Below are 6,000 nucleotides of genomic sequence, written 5' to 3'. Positions count from 1 at the left end.
CCCACAGCTGGGGGAAGGCAGAACCCCCTTTCCAGGACCTCCTCAGCTCAGTCCAGCACGGGCGAGAGCCACCTCCTCCACCAGCCCCCTACCTGACATCTGAATTCAGAGCACAGCACCCGGCCAATCGCATCCTCTCGGCCCGCTTGCTAGCCGGGAGCCTAACGAGGTCAGACAGGTAATGTGATTCTCGCGCTGCCGCGCCGCCTGAGTGCCATGAGCCTAATCTGAGGCTGACTTCAGAAGCAGCCTGCGCACTGGCTGGTCAAGAGGGGTTCCCCTTAACAGGGCAGCAGGGCTCCCACAGAGCCCTGACCCCCCTCCCAGATGGAAGCCTCTGCTCGCCCCTGTACTGGGGAACATGGCTCTGAGGCAGCCGGAGCCGCCGGGACTCTGTCTGGGAGAACAGACGCTCCCCAGAGCAACACAGGAGGGACAAGCCCTGGAGCAGACCACATCTTAGCAGGGGTCACGACCACCATGCTGGTCCTGCTGGCCGTGGTGCAGGTGTCTTGTCATTGTCAGAGTGACTCGAGAAGACAGGTGCCACCCGCTCTGCCATGCAGACAGGTCAAACCACGCCCGTGATGACATGGGTGCCTACGCTACAGCACGGTATGAGAACACGAAAGCCCAAAGCCCTTCCCAAAGAAAGGCCTGTTAGCCACCTGATCGAACACGCGAGCCTGAGCTGGGTCCCTGCAAAGGATGAATGGCCTCTTGGGCAATACCAACGGGAAGGCTGAGGGCCTAACTGAGATCCACGCTCATAGGAAATCACTAGCTAGAGACAGATCTCTGAGGAGTGGGTGTTGCAGGGGAGGCCCTTGCTTTCCTGGGATGGACTTCAGGCACAGGCTGATCCAGTCACTTGTTGCAGAATCAGAGTTCTCATTCAGCGTGGAGACTGGAACCTGTCGGTGTGGAAAGCTCTGCTGGCTTAATTCTCCCTCACCCTGAACGTCTTGGTTTTCTGGTGGGGTTAGATGTGGGAGAACAATGCTGGCGGGATCTGAAAACGCCCTCTGCGTGCAAGACTTTCTCCGCGCACGTCCCAGAGAGGGGCTTGGAGAGGGAGCCAGCGTAATCGTGGATGCTGAATCTGGGGAGAGGTGGACTCCCAGCCCTGCCCTGTCACTGTCCGGCTCTGTGATCTTGGGCAAGTGACTAAACCTCTCTGGGCCTCCGCCGTGTCACCTTTGAAAGGGACGACAGCAGCCTCGTGTGGGACTTGCTTGCGGTTTGAAGGGCCAGAGCCTGTGATGTGTGCCTGCCTGGCCTCCAGCTTCCTCCAGGCGGTCACCATGAGACAGCCCGGCTGCCAGGAACACCCAGATCTTACGCCAGTGCAGGAAATTAAAGTTCAGGGGCCACGGGCCGCTGAGCCCATCCCAGGGGATCCCCTCCCTCACAGGTGTGCTACGGAGGAGGCGGAAGAGAGGAATGACAACCCCTCATCACAAGGCCGGCCGCAGCAGCCGAGCGAGGAGCAAGCTAAGTCTCTGCGGGTTCCGGAGCACCCCTGTGGGGCAGACACGGAGCGCGCACCTGACCCCTTAGGCGAGTGGGCGCAAGGCGGCCAAGTCCCCGGGGGCCTCCTCTCGCCCTCGTGGGGCCGTCACAGCCCCAGCCCTGTCCAGAAATCGGCCCCGCCATGGCGCCGCGGCCAGGCCGCTCGGCTCTGCGGGGAAGGAGAGCTGCAAAGGGTTCTGACCAAGGCCCCCGGGGAGCCGCAGGAGTGGAGGGCAGAGTCTTCGGGGCAAAAGCTTGATCTCAGGGAGGGGCTCGGAGGGCTGGGTGGAAGCTGCTTTGGGCGTTTGGGCTACTGGAGAAGGTAGCCTGTGTGGGCAGTGCCTGCCCCCAGCCCCTCCTGACCTCCTCTTTCTCCCCACGGTCCTCCTGCCTGAGCTCAGCCATCTCACGCGGGCTCTGCAGCCACGCTGGGCTCCCCTGACGCTGGGCGCGCCGTGGCAGAGGCTGGAGCAGTGCTCTGGCCCGTTCTCCTCCCGCCTCTGACCTCCTGCCTCTGACCCGTCCTCCTCTTGCCGGAGGCCTGCGTCTGTCTCTTTCCCTCCTAAATGGAGCGTCCGTCCCCTTCCCTGTCAGGTTCTGTGTCCACGTGCAGACCACCGCCGCACTCACGTCCCCACCCAGGGCAAGGGGACAGTCGGTGCCAGTCACCCCCCCCTTCTCCAGGTCACTCTGCTGCCCACACGGACACTCCCAGGCTCACATTTAAATCAATACTCCGGCCTTTCCTCTTGTACCATCAGCAACGTCTGTAGTTCACCAGATAGCAGGAAACGACTCAGCAAATGTTTCTTTTGATGCAACAGGCTGAATTATTATTAAAAAATAATCATGATATTAACTAAGAACTTTGACCATTTTCTGGTCAAAGTTGGTCACTGTTCAGTGAACCCCGTGTAAAGACTCGGACGCCATAGAGCCACCCTCTGGGAATGGCGCTGAGGCTCTGGGAGACTAACCTGTAGGGAGAGTGAAGCTAATATGCAGAAAGAAACAAAATACATGAAGAGCAAGAGCTCGATAAGCATAGGATGCTTCTATGATCCTGGATTCAGCCATACCTGAAGCCACTCGCATCCCTGAACTTCCCCTTCATGGGAGCCAATGCATTTCCTCTTTGCATGAGGGTCTTTGGAAGAGTTCTAACAAATCTAACCTGAAAGGCAAGTATAATTATCCCTACTTTTGCAATTTAAAAAAAAAAAAATCTCGGGTCTCCCTGGCGGTGCAAGGGGTTAAGCACCGCACTATGAAGCAATCCACAGCTCCTGCTGCACAAGTTCGTTCCCCAGCCAGCCAGAGAGAAACCCACAGGGCGCAGCAGACCTCTCCTGACTCCCCGCGGCTCCCCTCAGCAGTGTGTTTCTTCAGTCTGCCTGTTCTGTTCCCCGCTCTGGCTCTGGTGAATCCTGTCACCCCCACAACTCTGGCCTGTATTCCAGCTCTTGTGTGCATAAATAAATAAATCTTTAAAAAAATATATCTCATCCAAGAAACAGAGCACGAAACAGGAGCCCTCACAGATACACAGTCCACTTTTCAAAAACATTAGCTGAGCCACCTTGCTTTTAGGGAAGCCCTACCTCAGCACCTGCCGTCCCTAACTGAAAGAAACCTCATGAGAACTTTGCTTTATGATGACAAGTGAAAATAGCTTCAGAGTTGGTTTTGCAGCAGCTGTTCTGGAAGCAGAGGTGCCCCAGGCAGCAAAAGTGGGGCCGCCAAGCCAGTGCCTGGACTCCTTGCTACGGGCTGTGTGTGTTTGCCACCGCACTCCTGCTTCCCTCTATGTTCGTGTGCGTCTAGGTTTTGCGTGCTACTTGGTGTGATTCGGCTGGTTATTTGGGGGACCTGGGGATGCTCAAGACTGTGTGCACGTGAATTACTGGCAATCACTTCTTTATGGCAGTTTGGCTTACGAAAGCGCTCATGGGAGCACCCTACCTTTGGATAGTGGGGGAACCTGCACCGCAGGTCCTAGAATGGTCCAAGGTTGTGTCTTTATAGTGCTGATGATAAAAACAAGAACGGATCCCCACAGCGCCCGTGTCTGCTTGGAGCTGCGTGTTCTCCCCAGGCCTGGCTCCTCCCGCGTCCCCGAGACGTCACGTCACGTTCACTGGCATGTCTCAGCTGTCCCAGTGTGCGTGTGAGTGTGTGTGTGCGTGTGTCCACGGAAGAGCGTCCTGTTCATTGTGAGGTCCTATCTTGTGCTCGCAGCTGCCAGGAGAGAACTGAATAAGCAGGCGAGGGGTGGGGTGGGGGGCAGAAATGAATGAATGAAAGCAAATGATTGATGACTATCCAAAGTGTTTTGGACCTTTATTTAGAACTCGGGTGACATGTTGTGACCAGAAGTGTGCCACAGGGACCCGTGTCTACCCATTAGCCTGCGGTCAAGTTAGTTCTGTTATACACATTGCACCAAAGCCATGGTTTCCAAGAACCTGCCGGCCGCACTGAGTGAGGCCTGCCAGCCTGCCCTTGCTCGTAGAGCGGTGCTGAATGCTCCACTGAGGGGCCCCTTGCTTCTCATTACTATTCTGCAGTCACCCCCAGTTCTCTTTAGCTCAAGTCCCAAAGTCCTGCGGCCAACCAGATAAGATTCCGTTTCACCTCCCCCCCCCCCACACACACACGGCTGTGCTTTAAAGCTCTGATCAAGCTTCACAAGAAAGCCCAACTCTTTGTTCACGATCAGCCGAACAGGACATCGAGCAGGGAGGCTCACTTCCCCCTCCACACTACAAAGAGATGATGTTTTCACTCCCCATCTGAACATATGACAGCTGGCAGCAAAATCAAACTTCCTTTGCTGAGATTTTGTTTCTTGCAAAGCCAGCTGCCTCCCGGGAATGGGCTGAGAGCACAGAAGGGAGACATATGGGGTGGGGGGTGGGGTGGGGGGGAGTCCCTGCTCAGGTAGATAGTTCCAAAGGGAGGGGGTGAAGGACAGATTGCGGTCCAGGTGAGACGGCACACTGTCTTCTCCACTGTTGTGTGTGTGCGTGCATGCACGCTTGAGCTCATATAATCAATTTGTTGTTGATTACATGTTGCTAAAACTAGTTTCCATTTCAATTTTCAAAACAATCTGAGAATCCAGCAGAAAAACCGATGAATGCCAAACTACGATTTCATAATTACAAAAATCTATCAGACAACTACCTGGTTTCTTCTTATTTCTTTAACCCTCTGCTGATCCCTTATAAAGGGCTTCCCTATTACTGAGCTGCTGCATTTGCAAACTGACTATTCGGTGTCTGTGGAGATGTGTTCTGTTTGCTTGCTTAAGCAGAACACAGCTTTACAAGAATCTCCAGCCCCATATGTTTCCAGGATAAAGTTGGCAAAACATGAATTCATGGATTTGGATTCACAGACTGACAACTTTTGAAGGCAGCGAGAAACAGCCATCGCTACTGTGTGAAGGTAGAAATGCCAGAGGAGAGAGCAGGCAAGGAGGTCAGCCTGGACAGGATCAGGCCACCACTGCCAAAACAAACTGGGAAATATTTGCATCTCCTCCATTTCAGATATAGCGTGCATAGGTGGAAGTTATTTCTTCCTTAAATATACAATTCATTATGGGCCTGAAATTTCCTTGCTGGGAAGGTTTTGAGAAAGATTCTGTGTTGGGCAAAATGATGGCCCCTAAGATGGCCACGCCCTAATCCCTGGAAAATGACTATATTACTCTACATAGGTTCCGCCTGGAGGTGGAGATTAGTTTGTTTTACCAGAGTGGGCTCAATCTAATAATAAAAATATATAAAATGAGCCTATAGGTTCCTTTCTGCCTCAACCTTTTATTATTATTGTGATATTTATTACTCCACATGCACCGGGGTTCCCTGAGCTCCTCAGCTCTGGAAACAGCGTGATATGGAGAAGAGGCTCACTTCTATTGCGCCCACTATTTCTTCTCTGCTGTCCTCTCTCCCCTCCTCGCATAACTTTCCTTACAAGATGTCGTCTCCACCATCATTGCTCTTCTGGCCATTTCCCTTGGAACTTTTTCTCTCTGTTCTTAAGATTGAATGATTTCTATGGATTCATTTCCATAGAAATCATTTCCTAGCTGCCGCTTCTCCCAGCCAATTCTTTTTTTTAAATTTCAGATGTGTATCTTTATCAATTCTAGAATTTCTGCTTAGCTCTTTTCTACAGCACTTTCTCCTCGGGGTATGTCCTATCTTTTTATTGATTGTGGGAATTCTTTCTGTTTCATAGTGAAGTCCAGTTATCAGAGCTACTTCAGAATCTTGGTCAGCTCGTGCTAATATCAGGATCATATGGGGACTGTCTGCCTTTCCCTTTGAGAGCTCCTCTCATTTTTTTTTTTTTTTTTTTTTGGCACTTGAATGTCAAAACGCGCTCTGCCCATTGTAGTTGTTATGCTATGGGGAGTCTGATGTCTGTGGAGACTCTGGATTCTGTTATAATCCTCAGAAGAGTGTTAACCTTTTA

This window comes from Talpa europaea, assembly GCF_964194135.1.
Source record: "Talpa europaea genome assembly, chromosome: 14".
Classification (NCBI taxonomy): Eukaryota; Metazoa; Chordata; class Mammalia; order Eulipotyphla; family Talpidae; genus Talpa; species Talpa europaea.
Note: the sequence above shows the minus strand (reverse complement) of the source record.